This window comes from Copadichromis virginalis, linkage group LG7 (genome assembly GCF_057382275.1).
Source record: "Copadichromis virginalis isolate Kocher_CV1m ecotype Utaka linkage group LG7, C_Virginalis_male_GT1.1, whole genome shotgun sequence".
Lineage (NCBI taxonomy): Eukaryota > Metazoa > Chordata > Actinopteri > Cichliformes > Cichlidae > Copadichromis > Copadichromis virginalis.
This window is the reverse complement of record NC_140624.1, coordinates 33,784,860-33,809,690: the sequence shown is the minus strand read 5'-3', so window position 1 is coordinate 33,809,690 and position 24,831 is coordinate 33,784,860. Positions and strand designations below refer to the sequence as shown.

General features: G+C 40.4%; 1 protein-coding gene across 1 annotated transcript in view; it reads left to right on the top strand.

The window, feature by feature from the left end:
- The first annotated feature begins 1,392 nt into the window (after positions 1-1,392).
- Positions 1,393-24,831, top strand: part of rab27b (RAB27B, member RAS oncogene family) — an 85,518-nt gene continuing 62,079 nt past the window's right edge. Inside the window, exon 1 of the mRNA XM_085463123.1 lies at positions 1,393-1,650. The gene's annotated coding sequence lies outside the window, so the exon portion shown is untranslated. The remainder of the gene's footprint in view (positions 1,651-24,831) is intronic.

Genomic DNA, 24,831 nt, shown 5'->3' with positions numbered 1-24,831 from the left:
TGGCTTCCTATTACGGTGCCTCACACAAGTGGAACAATCTGGAGAAGCTTGTAAAATTAGATATGCTAATCCCTTTTAATCAATTGAAATCCCATGTGGGGCACTGAGCAGTGTGAACGCATGTGTTTTCTTTAAACGTCCCTTATGTTGATGTGTTCTTTTGATTTTGCTTTTTATGTTTTTGCTTTCATTGATTGATTTGCATTGTTATCATGGCATTCCTTTAAAGGTGGGCGTGGTCTTGGTGGCCTCTCTTGTTTAATTAAAGGTCACATGACCCCCAAAAACATGTTTTATGATTCACTAATCAAACATCTGCAGGCTCTGTATCATCTCCTTCCTGTGTTTCTGTAAAGTAGGTTGATATTTATTCGCAGCAAGTTCAGCTTCACTTGTATTGACAGCACACTGGGATGTTTTACAAATATTAAACCTCCGCAGGTGTTTTTTTAATGCAGTAAAGTTAAAACTTTTAACATGGAAGTCTTTGGGAATTTACTTGCTTTTGGATTCATTTTCAAATGGAATTAAAGAAGCTGCAGTTTTTTCCATTTACAAGCCCCCAAAACCTGGAATAAATACAAGTCAAGTCAAGTGGTTTTATTGTCATTCCAACCATGTGCAGTGGTACAGTACACAGTGAAACGAGACAGCGTTCCTCCAAGACCATTGTGCTACATATGACATATAAGACACAATCAACGCAGAACTACATAAAGTGCAATGTACAATTACACTACAGTACAATAGAAATGTGCAAAAGACGGAGTATTGTGCAAAAAGTCACTTGGTGTATGAAGGTGTGTGTGTGTGTGTGTGTGTGTGTGTGTGTGTGTGTGTGTGTGTGTGTGTGTGTGTGTGAGAGAGAGAGAGAGAGATTCTGCACATAAGTGCTTGGTAGTGACATGTATGAAGGTATGCGTGTGTGTGTGTGAAGGCACTGAATGTACGGTAAATGGACTGGTTTTTATGTAGTGCTTTTCTACTTTTATTGGAGCGCTCTTTGCCTTGTTCACCTATTTACACCCATTCATACAAGCATTTTTTGTACACTTTAAGTATCTTTTTATATCAGCATTATCAAAGTGGACTTTCATAGCACAGTTCCAGAATTATTTGCCTAATATTTATTGTGTATTTATGTCTTTAAATTGGCATAAATGGCATTCCATATAATGAAACCAATATGTTGTATTTTTATTATTGAGTGCGCTACCAATAACGTGCTTGTTATATAGAACATATCACATAATAATATCAACGCAAAAACTTATTGATATTTAGTCACAGTATGGGCACATCGATGCACGTCTTAGCCAAAAAGATGAAAAATCCGAGGTCACAGAGAGTCCCTGAAAGCAGCTCGATCGTCTATTCTCCACCCTAAAGGAAGCCGTGCGACATCCATCAGACTCGCAGGACTCTCAGAGGTACTCTCGAGCTGTCCCCAGCCTGTAGCTCCAACAAACAGCCCGCTGGGACATCACGCTGCGCTCCGGGCAGGCTGCTGATCTCTGCCCGGATTTACCCCTCGAACAGGACTGTGGGAGCGATGCGACGTCTCGGAGGAGGAGGAGGAGACGAACTGGCCAGGCAGAAGCAGACACCTGAGAGGAGGATCTGAGTTTGTTTCTGTAACGTCAAAGAAAGGTGAGTGGCAAAAAGAAAAGAGCGGAATGTTTCCTGCGGGCTCGGCTGGTGCCTGGCGCAGACGCGTGTTTGCTTGTTGGTGTTCGGTGCGTGTTACTTGTCGTGTCCAGCATCGGTAGCAGGCAGGCGGTATGAGTCATAGCCCCGGCGCAGGGCTGCTGGAGGATCTGCTGAGGAGCAAAGTGTCTGCAGCCTCCAGACCAACAGTCTGTTATCAGCCCGCTGCACCTCTACGCCATTTACGCAAACGACTCTCGTGCATTTTCCTCTTTGGAGTCCGCGTGCACTGTGATCGTAGTTGGAGTCTGCGTGGGTGTTCACGCACGTGCAAATAAGTGACGTGATAGCTGCTTCACCTGACAGGCAGGTGTGTGAGAGTGAAATTCAGAAATGCTGCGTTAAACCTCAGGTTTGAAGCTGTGCTTCCGGTAAATGCGAAAGATAAAGCGATGTCTTGCACAACGGTGCGGCTCCAACTTTACAGCAACAGTTTGCTTTGAACCTTTTCATGTGTGGGGTTTGTTTTCTTTTTCCCACAAAGCAGTGGCCTGCTGAAGCCACCAGAAAGCGAACCACAGTTTGGTGTAGCCTGCATAGAAGACTGTTTCCGAAAGTTTATTTTAATGAATTATTCTTGGCTCTGTATGATGTCACTTTTGGCTGTAAGCACAGAAACCTCACCCACCTGCTGTTCAAACCTTCTGTTTGCCAGGGGCACTCAGAGGTAAGGGTGGCCTTAAATTAATATGAGCTAAAATCAGAAAGTATAAGATAACCTGGCATTATTTACCTGTTAGAATCAACATGGAACAGCCATTATTAACTGGAAGGTTATGTGTTTGCATCTCCTCTGTCTCCCTGAAATATTATTTAGAAATGTGTTTCTTTAAATCTAATTGTACCCTTGTAGCTGAAGAACAACAGTCTCAGCAGGAATCGGTATCAGAAATTTTTATGGGAATTATATCAGCGTGTGATCGACTGGCGACCTCAACTAAAGTGTACTCCTACCTTTGGCCTGCTGCACTGTAATCATGCATGTAGTAAGAAAGTGCCTCAAAGGGATCAAGAGTAGCAAGGTGATGTATAAGTACCAGTCCATTTACCTTTTATCTTCTGTGTAAAATTTCTCTTTTTCCATAATGGAATTTAAACATAAAGGTTAGCCTTTTATTATTAAATCCTAACAGGTAAGCTAACTAAGATTGAGATCTCTTTTTCAAGAGAGGACTGCATACAAACATACACATGCAACATTCAAAAACTGACACAAAGAGCTGCACAGTTAAGGGACAAATGCATTATACACACAAATGAAGACCAACTCGTACAAGAACAGTTGCAGATAGACAAACGTAAAACCCTACAGAGAATGCAGCTTAATAGTTCTTTGGAGCTTGTTCCATTTATAGGCAGCAATGAATCTGAATCCAGTTTTCCCAAGCTCAGTGTGAACACGAGCTACAGATGATGTTTAAATGTCCTGAAACCTGACATTGTAGGTACTTTATTTAAATTCAGTCAAGGAGTTGAGGTAATAATAATAATAATAATGGATTGGATTTATATAGCGCTTTTCAAGGCACCCAAAGCGCTTTACAATTCCATTATTCATTCACTCTCACATTCACGCACTGGTGGAGGCAGCTACAGTTGTAGCCACAGCTGCCCTGGGGCAGACTGACAGAAGCGAGGCTGCCATATCGCGCCATCGGCCCCTCTGGTAAGCAGACAAGCACCCTCTCTTCAGTTTGCTAGGGAGCATCATCCCACTTCTTCATAAAAGATACAATGGTGAGTATGAAAAGAACCACCTGTGATGAATTGCAATGCATTGTGAAACAGACTCGAGGTTTCAATGTCGATATGGAAGCATGCATAGAAACAATATCATCATAATCAAGCGCAGACAAACTGCGTTAAACGTCCCGGTGAGGTAATTAATATTCAGTTTTACTATAATTTAGAAGCCACTTTCAGTGGGTACTCTATTCACAAGGGGTCCCCACAGTGGGTGGCTCCGCATTTTTGATTATGCAGACTTTTATACCCTCCGCCTTCCTGATGCAACCCCAAAAGATTCATTTCTCTTCCCAGGGCTCAAATGGAGATCTTCTTATTAAACAAAAATATGAAAATGACTCTCCTACTCATTGTCAATGTGCATAATTTAAATAAGGTAAAGAGAATAGAAGTCTTGCTGGCCTATGCAAACAATTACAATTTTTTCATTTGCTTTAAATCCAGGTAAATTCACCTAATTTGAAAATGATATTTCATGTCCACACACAGATGAGGTGTGACAGTAATGAGTATTTTCTTCTTGGAGTCTTTGTTGACTCATAAATCAGTTTGTAAACAAAGATGGAAGGAGCAGAGGTAATTAGCGGAAGCAGCCTTTATTGGATGGGTAATGCGGTCGGCATCCCCCGAGCTGCTGGCAGCTTTATTGTTTCTGCAGAGTGAATCCAAGCTGATTTCTTGCTGATAGGCTCATAATGGAAATTACAAATAACATCTGACTTGCCGGCCTGTTATCTGGGCTGGTGTTAGTGTGCACACTAAAGGCCTCGGCTTCCTTAGAGTTGCTATTCATTTGGTCAAATTTCATAAAAAGACAAATTAATAAAGACGAATGAGGCGAAGGGAAAAGTTGCTCTTTGCTTGTGCTGTCAGGTCTGCTGTGATGTGAACTACTGATACAGAAAAACTGGTCAGTGAATTTTTAATCTTCAACAAAGCCAAGCAATGCCTGTGTATGTCTGTTAGCTAAAAATCCTTCTTAGATTTCAGTAATTCAGCTGAGGGGTAAAATGTGCAATGTAAATTACGTGTAGAATTTCACTGAATATTAATCCCTAAATGTGACCCCAGATCAGCTGTGAGTCACAGAAATGCCACAGTGTGACATGTGGGTGCATGAAATATACTTCTACAAAGGGAGGCTCTGAGATGGGACATGGTTAAATTCCATTTACTGGATATGAGTAAAACGGGGCTCTTTTACAGTTCATGGGAAGATGACATGACAGCCCGTGCGTTACACTTCACGTTTGTGCAGCAATTCGTCTGTGACAGAAGCGGAGTTAAATATAAAGATTGATCATCTGAGTTGTAAAAGCAAACTTGCATGCGTTTAGAGGCATCTTGTTATTTCATGCTCCATTATCGAGTTGTGGCGTAACCTCTTGATCACAAGCAGCATCTATGACGATCATCCAGTTATAAAGATTTAAATGAACAATTCAGACTTTAGACATGAGGTCACAATAAAGGTAAGAGAGAGAATCTCATCACATTTCATTGTCTTAAAGAAGCTCACATGACATGAAATTTTGTCACCATGAGACTCGGTGCTAGGGTTGAACACTTTTCGGTGAAGCTATCTGCTGCTAGCAGCAGGCTTGGTTATTTTTTTTTTTTCCTATTGTATTTAATGGCCTGATCTTTTCAGAATTCAGCCTGCTAAATAAATAGCAGGTAACATTTAATAGAAAATGTGAGCGTTTCTGAAAAGTTCTTGTTTGAGAACAATTTTAGAAAACTGTGTGGTTGTACTTCCTCCCCATTTAAAAGCCTGTGCTGTTGCCACTTGATTATTTCGAGGTTGTAAGGCATCCTTCTGAGTGCTTTGGTTAGGTCTGTGTATAATAATCCTAAACTGGTGACATTAGATGTTTTTGTACCATAAAGTTTTTTCCGTGGTTGTCGTCTTTGAAAAATGGTCGTAATCTCTGGATATTGGGATCGCAGCAGCTGACTGGAAAACTTAAACATATCAACCAGCCCGAATCCATTTGACACTCTCTGTGGACACACGCATAGTGTTATTTTTCTAAGTATAGTAATGCATCTGAAGCATAGAGGTCTGTAGATTTGTGTGCAGAAACCTTTAAATTCATCTTGTCAGTGACCTGGTTGCTCACCTGTTAATCACAGTTTCTGGGTCAGTAACATGAGGAGTGTCCAGTGGGAATTTTTAAGGTGTCAATAAATCCTAATTTGGACAAATGGTTTCTCTTACCTGGGCAAACTCACAAAGCATCCCAACTGAATCTGAAGCAGAAATGCTTTTAAAGTGGGTTAAGTCATAAATAATCAGGTTTTTCATGTTTGTGTTTTGTACTCTCCTTCATTAACTTCTCTTTATTTTAAAGTCTCATCTGAAATGTGCATTGCAAACTAGGCTGGGCTATAAATGCTGTTTTATGGTTCATGCAACATCAAACTATTCTCGTTCCCAGGCGCTCAAAATCTTCAGTTTTACCAAAGATGCGGTATCGCAGAGATCTGCAGGTTCCATGATCTGGATCTCTCACTCCTAACTCTACTTTAAGATTTAAGATTTGAAGAGGCAGCACAGTGCCAACCAGCAGTCAAGAGAGTCAGTGAGGTCAAAGCAGTTTCCCTGTAGGCTTTAATAGCACCAGAAATCGCTTTCCAACCACAGGCATTGCCACCTGGTGTCAGTTAAAAGCAGTGCTGGTTTAAGGCACTTAAATATTGGATCTTTCTTTCTATCTGTAGTGTTCTTTGTGCTTGGATGGGTTTTCTGTGGAAGCTTACAGTTTGTCCTGCTTTTGAAAAAACTTGAGGGCTAACAGTTTTCTCTGGTCCTCCATAATTTCTGTGTTGCTGGTCTGAGGTAACAATCATATGGAATCACAGTTGGATTAGACCGATTTCAAGATATACAGGCTTATGGAAGTTTCATGCCATTTCCCGAGTTGTATTGGCAGCTTCCGTTCTAAAGTCTGAAAATGCAGTTGGTACCTTTGAGGTTTATCCGGGAAGAATAGGGGCGCTCACGTTAGGTGTTTTGCTGTGATGATTCACAGTGACCTTTTGCCTCCAAGACAGTCTCCCTAACCACTCTGCCCTTTTCTTCTGGCTCTCTGTCACTCCCTCCCTCTCCTCCTCTTCTTCCTCCTGCCACCCACCTGCAGTGTATCGACCAGAAACAGCAGGATTCAGCCTTCCTAAGATGATTAATGCATAGATAAGATTTCCACTTGATAGCAAGGGCCTTGCTGCAGAAACACTCCTCTTCAGGTCGAGCATGGTGTCTGCGTGTTGGCTTTCCTGAGAGTATGGTCTGTCAGGAGAATTAACTTTTAGTTATACAAATGTTTCCTGGCAGAAATAATCGAGTTGAGTTGAAGCTCAATTGCTGGCTGGATCCAAAGATCCCACGTTTATTTTACAGCGTTAAAGAGCTGACTGGCACACCAGACCTGTCATGGATAATTAAGTGTATCTCTGTGATTTATCACAAATTTATGTGCTTATGATGCGCAGAAGCACTTCAGTTTTATTTTTACTTTAGAATTCCAGTTCGTTCTCTGGACCTTCCTTTGCATAAGTCATCTGCTGCATATCAGAGACTAAATGACTCACACCAAAGGGCTGCAAGGCTTGAGGTGCAGATAGCACAGGGCTGAAAGTGATTACTGTTAAATATCCTTGGGATGCCGAACCTGCCTTCACTGTATACATTTTTATCTTTTAATTACTGACTCAAAAGGCATTTAAATTGTTGTACAACAACAGTTCCCAAATGGAGTGTTATGGCACACTAGTCTGCCTTGACGCGAGTCCAGGTGTACCGTGGGATTTTGTCATACATTATTGCACAAAATGTTATGAAGGAACTTTTTATTTACTGTACTGTATTTTGCAGGCACTCGTTTGTTAATAGCCTGCAAGCTGTTAAAGAAAAAAAACCTTGTCATAAGGAACCCATGTTCTTTTGTGCAGTGACTCAAGAGGCGAAAATATTAAAGTGTAACACATCAAGACCCTGAGAGATGGTCATGAGGATAGAAAATGTATGAGTGGAAAATCAAACAGTCAGTAAAAAACATTGTGAAGCTACTGGTCTATTGGAAGTGAAAAGCTCTCAGCCCAAGTGTATCATCTGCTGAGAGGAGCTGATGGTATCATGGTAGGAAGCAAACTGAAGAGGCACTAGGAACCCAAACATCCCTACTGAGTAAAACCCTAAAAGAATGTTGAGGCAGCTTTATGTGAAAGTGTCTGATAAGGCTGATGCAGGCGATTTCGATACCAGTGAAGCGCAGATTTGAAAAAGTACGCCTAAAAGCCATTTGGCTTTCCTTTTGGTGTGGCTTGGGCACAAAATGTGTAGAAAACCACTGAAGAAGATGCCACCAAAATGATCATCGAAATGATCAGCCAGCCTGAAAAAATGTTCTATCTGGATCCATGAATCGGTGATGGCTCAAAGTTTCGAGGATTAAGGCAAAGCAAAATGGCAAATGTGGCAAGAAAGTTGTCAAGAGGTAACACTCACACACATGCGCACACACAAACAAATGCTTGTCTCCCATTAAACCTATCCAATGGTTGTCTGCTTAAAGCTTCATAAATTATTTTAAATTTTGTTTTTCATTGACTGATTTTTAATTTAGTTTTTCAAGTTCACAAAATCATTTCAGTTTCACTTTTTTTCAGTGATGACGTCTATTTTTCATTTAAAATCTCTTATTTTAGTTTACTAAACTTGTGACTTGTGTTGTCACATCTAGTTTTAGTTTTTAGTTTAGCTTTACTTAACCTTGGTATAAACAGTTCTGTGTTTTCAGTGTCTCAAAAACACCAAATTGCTGTGTGTTGAGAAATATAATTGATAATTAAGTAAATCAAGTGTATTTTACTGAATAGGAACCCGCTTATGCTAATATTGCTAATATTTAAGTTTCCCCTTTTTTAAAATCATTAGCTCTTTAGCTTGATGTTTTAGTAGTGCTAATATTGGTTAGCATGACCATTATTTTAAATGCTGGTGAGTTTAAACACCGATCTGTGGTTTGAAACAGACTGAAAATGTTCACATATTAAACACAAATCAACATATTCAGAAATTGAATTAATAGTTTGTTAAAGCCGTACACGCGATTAATCTTTCTGCTTGGGTGTTTTAATGACTGTATTCTAGGGCTGGGCGATATGGCCTAAAATCCATATCACGGTATAATTTGAAGCATGTGCAGTAACGATATATATCGCGATAGTCTTTTCTTTTGTATAACACTTTTTAAAAAAAATTTTTTTATTTACTTTTTCCCCATTTTCTCAAAGTCGACAGTGCCTTATGTATGAATTCTGGTTGCGCTTACTGTAGTACACGGCGCGCAGAAATCTGAAAGCCGCACCGTTTGATGGATTTCCGGAGCATTACGGCTGCCGTAGTCAGGAGCCTTGTGGAGTAATCTGGGTCCAAAGCTCCGTCCGCTTCAAGTCCCAAAGTCAAACGAACACTGAAGCATCACTGAGAGTTAAAAACTGTCTAAATTCTTTCATCTTTAATAAAATGATCAGTGTTGCTGCTTTACCAGGTGTAACAATTAAGTTTAATATCCACGGATGCATGACAAAAGAAGTTATTAAATTTAACAGAGTTAGAAGTTAACAGGAAGTTAGCTCGCTAGTTTCCATCTAAACATGATATGCCATGTTCTGACTGAGAGATTTCTGAAAAAAATTAAAGTACAGCTCTGCTATCACTTCCGACATTAATGAAGTGACTTTTGTAGGGTTATTGAAGTTGGACTAGCTGGTATATAATGATGTGCTACGTGATCGCTAGCAAAACAGCTACGTTAGTATAACATTAGCACAGTGCAACTGGAGGATGAACGCTAACTTTTTTCCACTCGCTAAAGGTTAACGTGAGGGTTTCTGGTAGCAAATGTAATCGCATGGCAGGATGCTATAAACTGACCAAACTTCAGTCAGGAGAACAACTGAGATAATCCATCCACAATACGAGGTTTGTCATTAATAATATTGCAACATGGGAATAGAGCAGCTGCGAGAGAATTCAGCTTTAATGAATCAATGGTACGGAAGTGGAGAAAGGGCAGTTTTTGGCTTTCCCCATATTCCAAAAGTGCTTCATCTCTTTGCTATTACTGTCGTCCGGCATAATTTGCAGATGTTGTTTGCAGCCGCTGTAATGCTTTCGACCAAAACAGGTGCAGCTTGATGACACCATCAACATGCGCTATTGCGGTAGGATAGAATAGAATTCAACTTTATTGTCATTGCACACGTCACAAGTACAAGACAACGAAATGCAGTTTGCATCCATCCAGAAGTGCTTTAGCCATGATATAGATATATTACAAAATATATATTAGCAACGATATAGGTATATAGATATATTACAGAAATGGGTCTGTTATAGGTATGTTACAATGTAGAGCTGGGCGATAGAACGATAACGATATGTATCGCGATATAACTTTTACTCGATAGAGAAATTAAGCTATCGCGATAGACCTCGCCGCTCTTGTTCTCTTAAAAAAAAAAAAAAAAAAAAAAAAAAAAAAAAAAAAAAAAGGTCAGCCGATCCAAATTCAGTAGCGCAGAGCCGAACCAATCACAGCCGCAGCGTCACGTCGCGTGACTTGTTATGTACAGCACAAGTGCCAAGCCGCACGTGTGTTTGTTTGGGAAGCAGGCAGCGGGTAATGGAGCCAGCGCGTAATGGAGGAAATGAGTGTGCCGACTAGAAAAATCAACCGAGCGTGACCGAAGAGAAAACAGATGATGGTTCCAATGCCGGAGAGATTGTCGAACGGAAGAGCCATAGAAGTTCCGTAGTGTGAAGGTATTTCGGCTATTTCAAGTCTGACAAAAAACAGAGTAGCGTGCACTGTAAATTGTGCCGAAAGCAAGTCTGGAAATACAATAAACTGGTGCATGCGTCACACTGTGCGCCACGTTATTGTTTCGGTGAAATGAATTTCTACAATACTGTTTCTGTTAATTGTACTCTCTGCAGTGTTTAAATGCTTACATATACACACAGTTAGTCCCTCCACACATACGACTCGGTTCTGCTTCTATGCCCCAGCTTTGTTTACTTTTTCCCACCGAGGCTTCTAGACTTCTGATTGGCCAACATTTCTGCACGGTTAGGAATCTAGCGCCACCTGCTGCTTTGGCATGTTCATAGCAGCGTTTTCCTTCATTTCTGCCTTTATGTGTGGACGGGATTATTTTTTAAAACGAAAACGGAAAATCTCAGTTTTCAAAAATACCCGTGTACGTGTGGACGTAGCCTCAGTCTCTGACTGGAAGCGCTAATTCGTCATTCGGCTTTTGTCAGACTAAAGTAACTGTTAAAACTGTTTGAAAAGCTCAGCTATACAACAAGGAGAGATTGAGAATTTCCTTTTAGTTCTCAGTTTATTTGATATTGACAAAAGTTAGTCAGTTTTGTCTGTTCTTCTGTAAAACAAACTAAGATTTATTTTTAGAATTAATACTTTATTTCTAAGTGGAATTGACAATTTAGTCTGTTTCATTTGTTCTATTTTGAAACTTAAACGCTTTAGCGGCTGTCTTTTGTGTAGTTTGCAATATTTGCCTTTATTTATCTGAAAAAGTCTCATGTTCCTTAAGTACATCTACCCTGTTGAACTTATTATGGGAAATAAATATTTAAAAACAAGCTGCTGATTATTTCACATTTTACTTGTGAGCAACGGCACATTTAAATCTTACAAATATAGTTATTTGGCTTATATCGTGATAGATATCGTTATCGCCTGAAATGAAAAAAACATATCGTGATATGAAAAAATCTCATATCGCCCAGCTCTATTACAATGACAGTTAAGATAAGTGAGATATGTGGATAATTTCTACAGAGGCTATATAAAGTGCTGGTGGTTGTGAGTGGTGGTTCAGTCCATGTTATTATTGTGTGTTTGAGGGTACAGTTGTCCATTGTGGGTGTGTGTATGTTCAGTCCATGTGTTAACGTGGGTCAGATATCAGGAGGCAGAGTTGAGGAGTCTGACAGCTGTGGGGAAGAAGCTGTTCCGGTACCTGGTGGTCTTAGTCCGGAGGCTCCTGTAGCGCCTCCCAGAGGGCAGGAGGGTGAAGAGTCCATGTGATGGGTGACTGGGGTCTCTGATGATTTTCCCAGCCCTTTTCAGACACCGCTTCCTGTAGATTTCCTTTATGGCAGGAAGTGTAAAGTGTATGTGTTAGTCCCCATAGGGAAATAGTTCCTCTGCATTTAACCCATTCACCCAGTGAAGCAGTGGGCAGCCACCAGTGCAGCGCCCTGGGAGCAGTGTGTAGGGACGGTACCTTGCTCAGGGGTACCTCAGGGTAGCCGTTCAGTGGAGTCGAACCCCCGACCTTCCGATCATGGGGCCACCACTCTACCTACTGAGCTATCCCTGCCCGGCGATGCGCTGGGCAGTTTTCACGACCCTCTGCAACGCCTTCCGGTCCGAGGCAGAGCAGTTCCCGTACCAGACTGTTATACAGTTGGTCAGGATGCTCTCGATGGTGCAACAATAGAAGTTCACCAGGATGTCTGTGGACAGGTGGTTCTTCCTCAGGAAGAAGAGGCGCTGGTGAGCCTTCTTGACCAGCTTGGAGCAGTTGGTCATCCAGATGAGATCCTCGGAGATGTGGACACCCAGGAACTTGAAGCTGCTCACACGCTCCACAGCCGTCCCCTTAATGTGGATGGGTGGATGTGGGTCAGCATTCCTCCTGTAGTCCACGATGAGCTCCTTGGTCTTCTCAGTGTTGAGCAGCAGGTTGTTTGTGTCGCACCACTCAGCCAGATGATCCACCTCCTCCCTGTAGGCGGCCTCATCGTTGTCACTGATGAAGCCAATCACCGTGGTGTCATCTACAAACTTAATGATGATGTTGGAACCATCGGCAGGTCTGCAGTCATGGGTAAATAGGGAGTAGAGGAAAGGGCTCATCACACAGCCTTGTGGTACACCGGTGTTCATTGTGATTGTAGATGAGCAGTGGTTATCCAGCCGGACATGTTGGGGCCGGTTACACATGAGGGAACTGATGCCTAGGTCTGTCAGTTTCCTGATGAGTTGTGAGGGGAGGATTGTATTGAATGCTGAAATGAACTCTGTAAACAGCATTCTGGCGTAGGTGTTGTTATTGTCCAGGTGTGAGGGGACAGAGTGCAGTGCGATGGAGACTGCATCCTCTGTGCTCCTGTTCTGGCGGTATGCGAATTGGTGGGGGTCCAGGGTGGGGGGAGACAGGATTTGAAGTGTGCTAGGACCAGCTACTCTAAGCACTTAGTGATGATGGGGGTGAGTGCTACTGGGCGGTAGTCATTGAGGCTTGATGGGTTGGAATTTTTGGGTATCGGGACGATGGAGGTGGATTTGAAGCAGGCCGGTACCACAGCGTGGGCCAAGGACAGGTTGAATATGTCTGTCAGCACTCCTGCAAGCTCCCCAGAACACGCTCTGAGAACACGCCCAGGGATGCCGTCAGGACCTACAGCCTTGTGGACATTGATCCTGCTCAGCACCACTCCTACATCAGTGGGGGAGAGAGTCAGTGGGTGGTGGTCCAGCGTCACGTCTGCTTTGGTTGTAGTTGTTGGAATTCCCTCGCTCAAAACAAGCATAAAAGTTGTTGAGCTCGTTGAGGAAGGAGACATCAGAGGATGCGGGGGAGGGTTTGGTGGTCCTGTAGTCTGTAATGGTCTGGAGTCCTTGGCACATGCGTCGGGAGTTGGAGTTGGAGAAGTCTTCTTCTACCTTCTTTTCGTAATAGCGTTTGGCTTTTTTGATACCCCTCTTTAGCTTAGCCCTAGCTGTACTGTAGGCGTGTGCATCTCCTGACCTAAAGGAGGTCTTGCGGGCTTTCAGGAGGAGACGAACATCCCGGTTCATCCAAGGCTTCTGGTAGAGTGGTATAGTCAAAATCTCTACCGTTGGCCAAATTTATATCGTTTCTACCATATACCGTTTATAACGCCCACCCCTACTGTATTCATAGCTTTATCACAGAGAAATATTATCAGTAACTGAAGGCTGGTTTTTACTTTGGTGACATATTAACAAATGTTTAATGTGTCTTCCATTAAGACATGAGTTGGATGTGCTATACTTTAAAATTTGTTCCAGCTGTTGTATTGTGACTGTTTAGCAGCTGTCAGGGACCCAAGTGAATGTAGACATCTGCTTTTTGGTTCAAAACATCCTTGAAACGTAACATTTTCTCTTTTTTTTTTTTTTTTTAAATTTTTTTTCCTCTCTCTCTTGTGACTGACTGAGCTCACTTGATTAAATTCAAAACAGCGCTCCCTACAATGCCATATTTTTACAATTATCAACACAGTTGTTAGACTGTTAACTGATGCAGTTAGTTTAATAACTGGTAAATTGCCTTTACAAATGAAAGAGAAAACAGTAAATTGGTTAATAATGAAAACTGGTGCCAGCGACCAGTCACAAACCTGTGTATAGTTAAACTCTCTGTAGTTTTTCGAGTTGTATTTTGGTTTGAGGATAAAGATGCTGTGACACATTCAGGTTAACGATTTGATCTCAAGGGTCTCACTCGGTTCAGCCAGTCAGTCTGTATAATTTACAGCTGGATAAACAGGATGAGAGAGGAGGATTTCAAAGGCATGGGATGCCAAACATGGACTACCATACATACAAAGAATCTCATAATATCTGAACAATGCTATTTAAAAAAAAATATATATATTTTTTTTTTTACAATATTGTCCTCACCAGAAAAATTTAAGTAACTGCACAAACTGCTGCAAGGTTTATTTTCTTAAGTGTGGAACCTGTGAGTCTTCTCTATTGAGATGAACAGCGATCTGATACAGATTCAACACTTAAAGGTAGGGCTGCTCAATTAATCGAATTTTAATCACGATTACGATCTGGGCTTTCAACGATCATTAAAAATGACTGAGCCGATTATTAGCCCCTCCCTCATTTATCCGCGACACCTTAAAGGCCGGTCCGTGAAAATATTGTCGGGCATAAACCGGTCCGTGGCGCAAAAAAGGTTGGAGACCGCTGATTAAGAGGACCCGAGGGAAGCTCGGAAAGCTAAGCAGAAGTTATTTGGAGAGTGACTGCCGTTGGTTGAAAAGAGTTTAAAAAAAAAAAAAACTTCAGTGGTGTTGCACACTATTTTATATTATTTTTTTAAAGTCATTGTTAACCCTTTAAAGCCGGTCAGAGCTGCATGCTCCGTTTTGCGTAACTATTGTTAAATCCCTGTAGAACCTGAACCGTGTAAGCTAGCGCAATAATTTGTTTTGCATATGAAACCGGAGGAGTTGTACTTACATCTGATGCCATCAGCTTGTCCTCGGTCACGGTTTCGTTCCACATATAGCTTTGCAAAAATTGCATAAAAAGCGCTTGCAGGAACAAAAACATAATATTCCAGAAACACGTTTTGCCGTTCCTATCAGCTGTTCGTAACACTTCCCACAGTGAAATGATGCACATGCTGTTTTCTTTGCAAATTTGCATCATAGGATTGTTTTTTGTTTTTCCTGCAGTATATAAAAATTGCTGTATCTCCAAAATAAAACTATGAAGACACTCAAAATAAATTTCCTGTTGTTGTAAACTATTTTTTGCAACTTTATTGTATTTAAAGTTTTGAGGGATAAACCTCTTAAATTTCTCCAAGTAGAAATATATGTAAACAAATCAAAAGCGATTTTCAATTTTTTTTGTAGTTTATTGCACTTTTTTGCAATTTATGTAATTACTATGGACTTAATGCATACATATTATTAAAATATGGGCTATAACAGTTGTATTGATGTATAGCAACTTGAAATGCTCCCACAAATGGCACTACAGCATGTAAAAAAAAAAAAAAAAAAATAATATAAGCTCTGGTGGACTTGGTTCTATAGTAGGTCTTAAAGGGTTAAATAAATATCGTCAAATAATCGTGATCTCAATTTCAGTGAAAATAATCGTGATTATCATTTTTGCCATAATCGAGCAGCCCTACTTAAAGGTTCCAGATGCGATTTTTATCTCCTTAATTTCCTCTAAATGAATAGAGAGCAGGCCACATCTGGCTGTAACACTTATCAGTTTTCAGTTTACTTTTCAGGGTTATGACTTTTCTTCAGTCACATCTTAGTTGCTCAATTTTTATCCAATTTTCACGGTGGTGTAAAGAGGTCAAAATCTGGAACTATTGCCATCGTCCAAATATATGGTCCTGACTGCAAAAGCTGAATTATTGGTGACAGTGTTTAGTGCCGGACTGACTTGCTGGTCAGCTCTCCTCCTAACACATTAAAATACAGCCCAAAAAAAGTTTTTCTCTGCTTTAGGCAGAGAGATGGAGGCTGTACAGACTGAAAGGGTAAGAACAGGAAATCTTTGGCTGACTGCAGGATCTGAAAGCACAGAAGAATCAATAATGAAGACTGCTCTTCTGGACAGTAAATCAGCTCGGCGGTACATTTTCTCCTTGCAGCTGCCACTTTTATCCTTGCTCATAAATACCAGGATTACAACTTCTCATGATGGGGAACTCCTTGCTGGGTACTGCCGTTTTTAACCCTTTACAGCCGATCGGAGCGGGCACGCTCTGTTTTGCGTAACTATTTTTAAATCCCGGTAGCTCTGCAACCAAGTAAGCTAGCGCAATAATTTTTTTTGCATATGAAACTGGAGGAGTTGTACTTACATCTTATGCCATCAGCTTGTCCTAGGTCAGTTTCCTTCCACATATAGCTTTGCAAAAACTGCATAAAAATCACTTGCAGCAACAAAAACATGATATTCCAGAAACACGCTTCGCCGATCCATCAGCTGTTTGTAACACTTCCTACGTCCATCAGCGCGAACTATCACATGACCGCATGACCTGCCCGAAACCGGAAGTGACGTCATTTTGCGGAAATGTAGTTTTTTACGATCGGGGCCTTATGAGCTTGTGTTTTACTTGTTATGTGTTTTAAAAAGTTATGTTTGACTTTATGACTTTCTGTGTCGTTTCTGGGATGCTTAAGACTCATATTGCACTGCTGGAAATAGTTTATTTTGATGCATATGCTGTTATTTTGCAAATTTGCACTATAATATTTATTTTCGTTTTTCCTGCAGTATATAAAAATTGGTGTATTTCAAAAATAAAACTATGAAGACACTCAAAATAAATTTCCTGTGGTGGGAAACTAGTTTGTGTAACTTTTTTGTATTTACAGTTTTGAGGGATAAGCCTCTTAAATTTCTCTAACTAGAAATATATGTTAAAAAAACAAAAACGATTTTCAATTTTTTTGTAGTTTATTGCACTTTTTTGCAATTTATGTAATTACTATGCACCTAATGCAGACATATTATTAAAGTTTGGGCTATAATGGTTGTATTGATGTATAGCAACTTGAAATGCTCCCAAAAATGGCTCCACAGCATGTAAAAATATATTATAAGCTCTGGCGAACTTGGTTCTATGGTAGGTCTTAAAGGGTTAATGATTGTGACTAACATCGATTCTTATACTAAAGAGGCACTATGGTTCTCTGAGGCTTACGCATGATATACAGGGAGTGCAGAATTATTAGGCAAATGAGTATTTTGTCCACATCATCCTCGTCATGCATGTTTTACTCCAAGCTGTATAGGCTCGAAAGCCTACTACCAATGAAGCATATTAGGTGATGTGCATCTCTGTAATGAGAAGGGGTGTGGTCTAATGACATCAACACCCTATATCAGGTATGCATAATTATTAGGCAACTTCCTTTCCTTTGGCAAAATGGGTCAAAAGAAGGACTTGACAGGCTCAGAAAAGTCAAAAGTAGTGAGATATCTTGCAGAGGGATGCAGCAGTCTCAAAATTGCAAAGCTTCTGAAGCGTGATCATCGAACAATCAAGCGTTTCATTCAAAATAGTCAACGGGGTCGCAAGAAGCGTGTGGAAAAACCAAGGCGCCAAATAACTGCCCATGAACTAAGAAAACTCAAGCGTGCAGCTGCCAAGATGCCACTTGCCACCAGTTTGGCCATATTTCAGAGCTGCAACATCACTGGAGTGCCCAAAAGCACAAGGTGTGCAATACTCAGAGACATGGCCAAGGTAAGAAAGGCTGAAAGACGACCACCACTGAACAAGACACACAAGCTGAAACGTCAAGACTGGGCCAAGAAATATCTCAAGACTGGTTTTTCTAAGGTTTTATGGACTGATGAAATGAGAGTGAGTCTTGATGGGCCAGATGGATGGGCCCGTGGCTGGATTGGTAAAGGGCAGAGAGCTCCAGTCCGACTCAGACGCCAGCAAGGTGGAGGTGGAGTACTGGTTTGAGCTGGTATCATCAAAGATGAGCTTGTGGGCCTTTTCGGGTTGAAGATGGAGTCAAGCTCAACTCCCAGTCCTACTGCCAGTTTCTGGAAGACACCTTCTTCAAGCAGTGGTACAGGAAGAAGTCTGCATCCTTCAAGAAAAACATGATTTTCATGCAGGACAATGCTCCATCACACGCGTCCAAGTACTCCACAGCGTGGCTGGCAAGAAAGGGTATAAAAGAAGAAAAACTAATGACATGGCCTCCTTGTTCACCTGATCTGAACCCCATTGAGAACCTGTGGTCCATCATCAAATGTGAGATTTACAAGGAGGGAAAACAGTCCACCTCTCTGAACAGTGTCTGGGAGGCTGTGGTTGCTGCTGCACGCAATGTTGATGGTGAACAGATCAAAACACTGACAGAATCCATGGATGGCAGGCTTTTGAGTGTCCTTGCAAAGAAAGGTGGCTATATTGGTCGCTGATTTGTTTTTGAATGTCAGAAATGTATATTTGTGAATGTGGAGATGTTATATTGGTTTCACTGGTAAAAATAAATAATTGAAATGGGTATATATTTTGTTTTTTTTAAGTTGCCTAATAATTCTGCACTCCCTGTATAGGTGTTGTTTCTCTGAGCTTGCGTTGTGGCTTCCACCCATGAGACCAGGTAGCATCTCGCTAATTTTGGCTGATTATTCAATTAATTGTGAAATAATTTTGCAGGTTAAACAATAATTAATACTTCTAGCATTAATTTAAAGATAAAGACATTCAGGGCTTAAGCATAACACCATGAAGCCATTGTAGCTGTGGCATTGTGACAGTACTGCAACCACATATGTAGGTAAAGCTTCAGTCCAAAATGAAAGTCATATCTTATTAAATAGACTGTGATATGAAACCATTGATAAAGATCATAAACCCAGCCCAAATGCTTCTGCTAAGGTCACAGATCACAAGAAAGGTCATTCCCCCCCCAAAGTTCATCTAAAAAACATCTCCAAAGCAACAGGTGGCAATATAAGCCTAACCTTGAAGAAATGTAGTGCAACAAACAATTATATGGCACACAGTCTGACGTGAATTGAAGATAAAGATGAACACCAGTGACTTTTGCTAGAACACCTTTGATGTTGTCTGCATGTAAATGCAAAAACATGTTTGTTTTTTTTCTAAAGTCTTCACTTTTGAAGGAGTTTTTCCAGAAGCTCAGTTTTGAGTCATCCAAAAAGCTGTTTATGTGTGGACGAAAGCCAAAATGCATAGAAAAGGCTAGGTTTGCCAAAATACCTGTGCACCTAGGGATGTGGCCAAGGAGTCGCCTCCTGCTGGCCATTAGAGTGAATGTGCTCAGTCTTCAGAAAGAGCCTATGTCCATGTTTTATATTCAGAGCAGCACTTCTTTTTTTAGACCTCACGCTGCTTGCTGCTTATTATGTTTCATAATAATCACTGCACATGTGAACATTATTTAATACTTATTAGAAGATGAAAGCATCATAATCAACAAGGGAGCCAGAGAGCTGAGGTCATTTTTTTATTTTTTTTATTTTTTGGTAGATCAACTGACCATGAATTAATAAACCATAAAGGAGAAATGTGGCACTGCCAAGGATGCTCGTGGGACTAAACACAATCTCCACTTTTCTTTGTCTCTTTCATTTGTTCTTTCTTTGCTTCTTTATGTCTTTCATGTGATAGACTGTGTTGATTTGCTGCTTGAAAGTCTGAGGCTAAATTATCCTCTGACAACCCTCCTCTGCCTTTCTCTTTTCTGTTCTTCTTCCTATACACGCCTGTCTGTCAAACAAGGGCTTCTTTTTTTTCTTTTTTTTTCCTTTTTCTTCCTATAGCATGCTTGGCAGGTAGGGATTTTTTTTTCTTTTTTTTTTTTTTTTTCCCCTTTAGTCTTTGCACCAATCAGACTTTGACTCAGCGATGTGGGCACCTGGAAGCAGAAGGCCTAGAAAGCATTTTTAATGTCCTCTTGTTTTGGGGGAAACCTTGACATTTTGATTTTTCTGCACTTTTTTTTTTTTTTTTTAATATATTGCCTCCCTGCTCTCTCCACTTTGACAGGCAGAAGTCAGGCCTGCAGAGTGGTTCTTTATTAAACTCTGCTGCTTTGACATTTTGTGATTGGGTGCCATCTTTTTTTTTCTTTTTTTTTTTTTTCTTCTCTCTCTCCCTCTGTCTTTCCCCCCTTGTGACTATGTGGGAGGAAAAGATGTCAGTTTTGGCACTTCAGTAGGACACTTCTGAAAATTTGGATTTATCTTTCTTTAATGACACAGCTAAATTGAGCCAGAAGATGATTAAAAATGAGTGTAGAATCTAAATCGTCCAAGAATTGCCTTGAAATTTTAACTGGAGCCGATTTTCCTTCTCATTAGTCAACAAACCAAGCTTATGAAGAAGAAATTAAATTCATTGCTACCTATTGTTTTTGCTTATGCATACTGGCACCAGAATAAATGATGTAGTTTAAAAAACAAAACAAAAACAACTGAACAAGGTGCTAGTTAAATCTTCACCTTTCACACTGTCACCTTGCCTATTACAGCCTACTTGTTAATGTCTTAAACACTTGCTGGAATTTATGAGACATTTTTCCAGAAAATAATTTGCTATAGAAGAGACTGTAAATATGGCCTGCTGAAGATTCTGTTTTATGAAATCTGAATTTTTAGTCCTCATAAGTGACAACAACATTTGTACAACGTTAAATGTCCATCACGGCTCAGGCCATGAACACAAAAGCCACACATTCCTTAGATTGTGATGTTTTGTTGCGAGTGGCATCCAATCAGAAGACAGTTGCATCAAAGCGAATCATCCAAAGAAACCACTAAGTTGGCTAATATGTTTATTTGTAACCTGCTGTTAGGCTAACATGTTTTATCAAAAAAAAAAAAAGTCTCAAAATGGTTAGTTTGTTATTTTATGTGAATGTTATTAACCATAATTCATGTCCCAGTGTGGCCTACGTCACATTAATGCTTAATTCTGTTTGCGCCTTTTGTCGGTGGATGTGCTGTTTGAACAGCAGCTCAGCTTTAGTTTCCTGTGATAAGAGATAACATCAATGCTGAAAGACAAACCCCTTGACATGAAGCATGCACATAAATATAGTTTGATTCAACTATCCACAAAAGCGAAATTTGGATGTTTGGCTAACCTACTGGCTAATAAACTAAGATAATTAATATACATTTTAATTTAAGGCTACCTTAAACAGGACTTTTTTTTTTTTTCCCATACCAGTGCTAGTATCAATTCTCTTTAGGTTTCTTTCTTTATCAGTTTCACTAGTGATTCCTATTCAGCTTTAAATGTAGAAAAAAGTAGGTCTACACAGATTTTCAGCCTCAAGCCAACCATCTTTGAATCAGAACGAAGTTCATAAATGGAGTAGGAAAAAAGCATGTAGGTAACTCGGGTGTGCAAAAAAACTTGCTTTGAGTCTGACATTGTTATTTTTGTGATGGCAACTTGTTTGAAAAACATACCAGCATTGATGAAAGGAACTGATAAGCTGGGAAGCAAGTCATCCTGATGGATCAGAGCAATGTGGTGCTGGTTCTAGCTGGAAAATTGCTCTTGGTTTAGAATAAGAACAAAAACAAAACATCACTTTGTTTTTTGTGAACCTTTGGCAGACATGATATTCACATTCTGATACATCACAATGTTTTAAATGTTTTATGCTTAATTTTATTTATTCTTCAATGTTTTCAGAGTCTGTATTTGACAGCTAAGCAGCCTGAATCTTTGCTGTAAAAGGAAGAAGCAGATTACAAACTAATTGAAGCCTATTAATAATGAATGTAACCCGCAGCAGTGGATGTAGGGTATTCACAGAAATATCACTCTGTGTGTGTGTGTGTGTGCGCGTGCGTGCGTGCGTGCGTGCTTGCTTGCTTGGACATCTGTGCTTACTGCAAGTTTGTATTCTCCCAAGCTTAAGTGCAAGCTGCTGTGGTTATGAATCAAATGACCTCCCTGCAATCTTGCAAGAAATAAATCTGTGAAGCATAATTGCTTACTGTGTTTCTTTCATGGTGCTATATATCAGAAAATTGTCTTTAAGGTCATGGTAATGATTCAGTCATATCACGGAGTCTTAGCCATAATAAATAGTAGATATGTAGTTAAATATGAACAGCACACTTCACTTAGAGTGAAATAATTATTATTGCAGAAGGCTAAGTGTAAACAACAATATATTAATCATAATCTAAGAAAAATTGAGGTTGTATGCAAATACAGCAATATCCTGCCACAGCAATTGGTTCTTATCAATAATTTAATGAATCTGGAGCCTGATGTAGCATTCCTGCTGTCAGGCGGCACGTCGCGTTCTTCATTTCAACTTGAGTAGTTCTGTTTCACCTCCTACTTCATCACTTTGCGGTTAAAATTGGGGCGCTGCTACGACCTGCAAATTGCCAAACATTACTTTGCACCTCTGCAAAGACAGAAGCCAGTTTGATAGTATATTTGTGCCAAGATTGAGTATTTTCCCACTAGAATTTGTTTTCTGTCAGCAAGAACAATGGGATGTTTGTATTTGGAGTGAGAATGGCTAAGAATTTAAGTTTGTTTTTGTTTTCTTTCTTTTTCGAATAGTCACTATTCGGGGCAATGTTTCAGCTGATATAAATTATATATACCAATAAACTATAAGATTAAACCACTTGCCTAATACTGTGCAGACACAGGAACGCTGAATGGTTGAAGGACAGAGGAGGGTAGGAGATCTTTTCCTGTGGAGTGGGTAGATGCTTGGTCAACATCTTGCAATTGGGGATGTCACGTTACCATACATAAGCTCCTTTTTCGTTAAGGTTTGAAAGTTATTAAAGTTGTTTTCAATCACTACCATAATGGTGGCAGACAGTTTATTTAAATTATTAACATTATCTTTTCTTGAGAGGATGCGGATTGAAATATTAGGATGGGTAATGAGTAGCTTGCTAACATCATTACAAGGTATAACATTAGTTACATTAGTTAATTTTAGTTGATTTTGAAGTGGCAATGACAGCTGTCTCAAACAAAAGGGTAACATTTCAGAATAACACAATAACTGCCCCGTGTCTAACATTATGTTGGTTCCCCTTTTGCTACCAAAAAGTCCATGCCTCTGACCTGTTGACTCCACTAGAACCCTGGCAGTGTGCTGTGATATCTGGCACCAAGATGTTAGCAACAGATCCTTTAAGCTCTATAAGATGCAAAGTGATGCCTCCATGGAGCAAACTTGTTTGTCCAGCACATCCCACAAATGCTTGATTGGACAGAGATCTGGAGAACTTGGAGGCCAGGACAACACCTCAAACTCATTGTTGTGCTCCTAAAACCATCTCTGAATCATTATTGTTTTGATGGAGGGCGCATTATCCAGACCGACCTCTAAGCTCCCGTTCCTGTATACAATTCTTGAGAGGATGGTTCTTTTACAACTCCAGGCTTATTTGGATGTGAATGACATTATTGATAAATTCCAGTCTGCCTTTAAACCACATCACAGCACTGAAACAGCGTTGCTTAGGGTCCTTAATGATCTTCTTCTAATTGCTGATACTGGACGCTCTGCGGTCCTAGTTCTATTGGATTTAGTTCAGTTCAGTTCAGTTCATTTTTATTTCAAACATTTCAAACATGTGCCTTCACAATCATTACAAAATATCATTCCATTATTTGTTTGAAAAGGAGTAGGCTGAAGTATTTACTTATTTGTCCCTACCCCCTCAAGTTTATCCTCTGCTTTTGACATGGTGGATCACAACATCTTATTAGTGAGGCTTGAGCATACTGTAGGCATTAGAGGTGTCGCCTTGATTGGTTTAAATCATACCTCTCCAATAGGTCCTTCTCGGTCAACCTGGGCACCTGTTCCTCCTCCGCTGCACCTGTCTGCTGTGGCGTGCCTCAAGGATCTGTGCTGGGCCCTATTCTCGTCTCGCTGTATATTTTCTCCCTCTAGGTGCAATCTTTGAGAAATACAATATCGCTTTTCACTGTTATGCTGACGATATACAGATCTACTTTGAACTAGCTGATGATCCTCCTCTGTCTCTGCACTGCTTTCGAGAGTGCATGTGTGAGGTCAAAGAATGGCTCTTAGGAGACTCTTATCTTAAATGATAAGAAAACTGAAATCGTGGTATTTGATAGTAATATTCCTCGCGGTCAACTTCGTGATGCCTTTGGTTCCCTTGCCAGCTCCCTCTCTGACACTGTTAGCAATTTGGGCGTGTTGCTGGACAGCTCATTTAAATTTGATAAACAAGTGTCCGCTGTAGTTAGATCTAGTTTCTACCAACTACGTCTCATTTCTAAGGCTAGGCATTATGTTCTGCATAAGGACCTGGAAAAGCTTGTTCACGCCTTTGTGACCTTTAGGCTGGACTACTGCAACTCCCTTTATTTCGGTCTTCATTCTGCCCCTTCTTAATAAACTGCAAACTGTTCAAAACGCGGCAGCACGGGGAGGTTTGCCTCTATTACCCCTGTTCTAACTGACCTGCACTGGCTACCCATTAAATACCGCATCCAGTTTAAAATACTGCTGCTTACTTTTAAAATGATCAACAACACAGCCACAAGCTACCTTTTATTGAACTCCTTAGTCCATACATTCCCGCTAGAGCACTAAAATCATCTACTCAGTTACTCCTGGTTCAGCCAAGATCTCGGCTGAAGTCTACAGGGAGTGCAGAATTATTAGGCAAATGAGTATTTTGTCCACATCATCCTCTTCATGCATGTTGTCTTACTCCAAGCTGTATAGGCTTGAAAGCCTACTACCAATGAAGCATATTAGGTGATGTGCATCTCTGTAATGAGAAGGGGTGTGGTCTAATGACATCAACACCCTATATCAGGTATGCATAATTATTAGGCAACTTCCTTTCCTTTGGCAAAATGGGTCAAAAGAAGGACTTGACAGGCTCAGAAAAGTCAAAAGTAGTGAGATATCTTGCAGAGGGATGCAGCAGTCTCAAAATTGCAAAGCTTCTGAAGCGTGATCATCGAACAATCAAGCGTTTCATTCAAAATAGT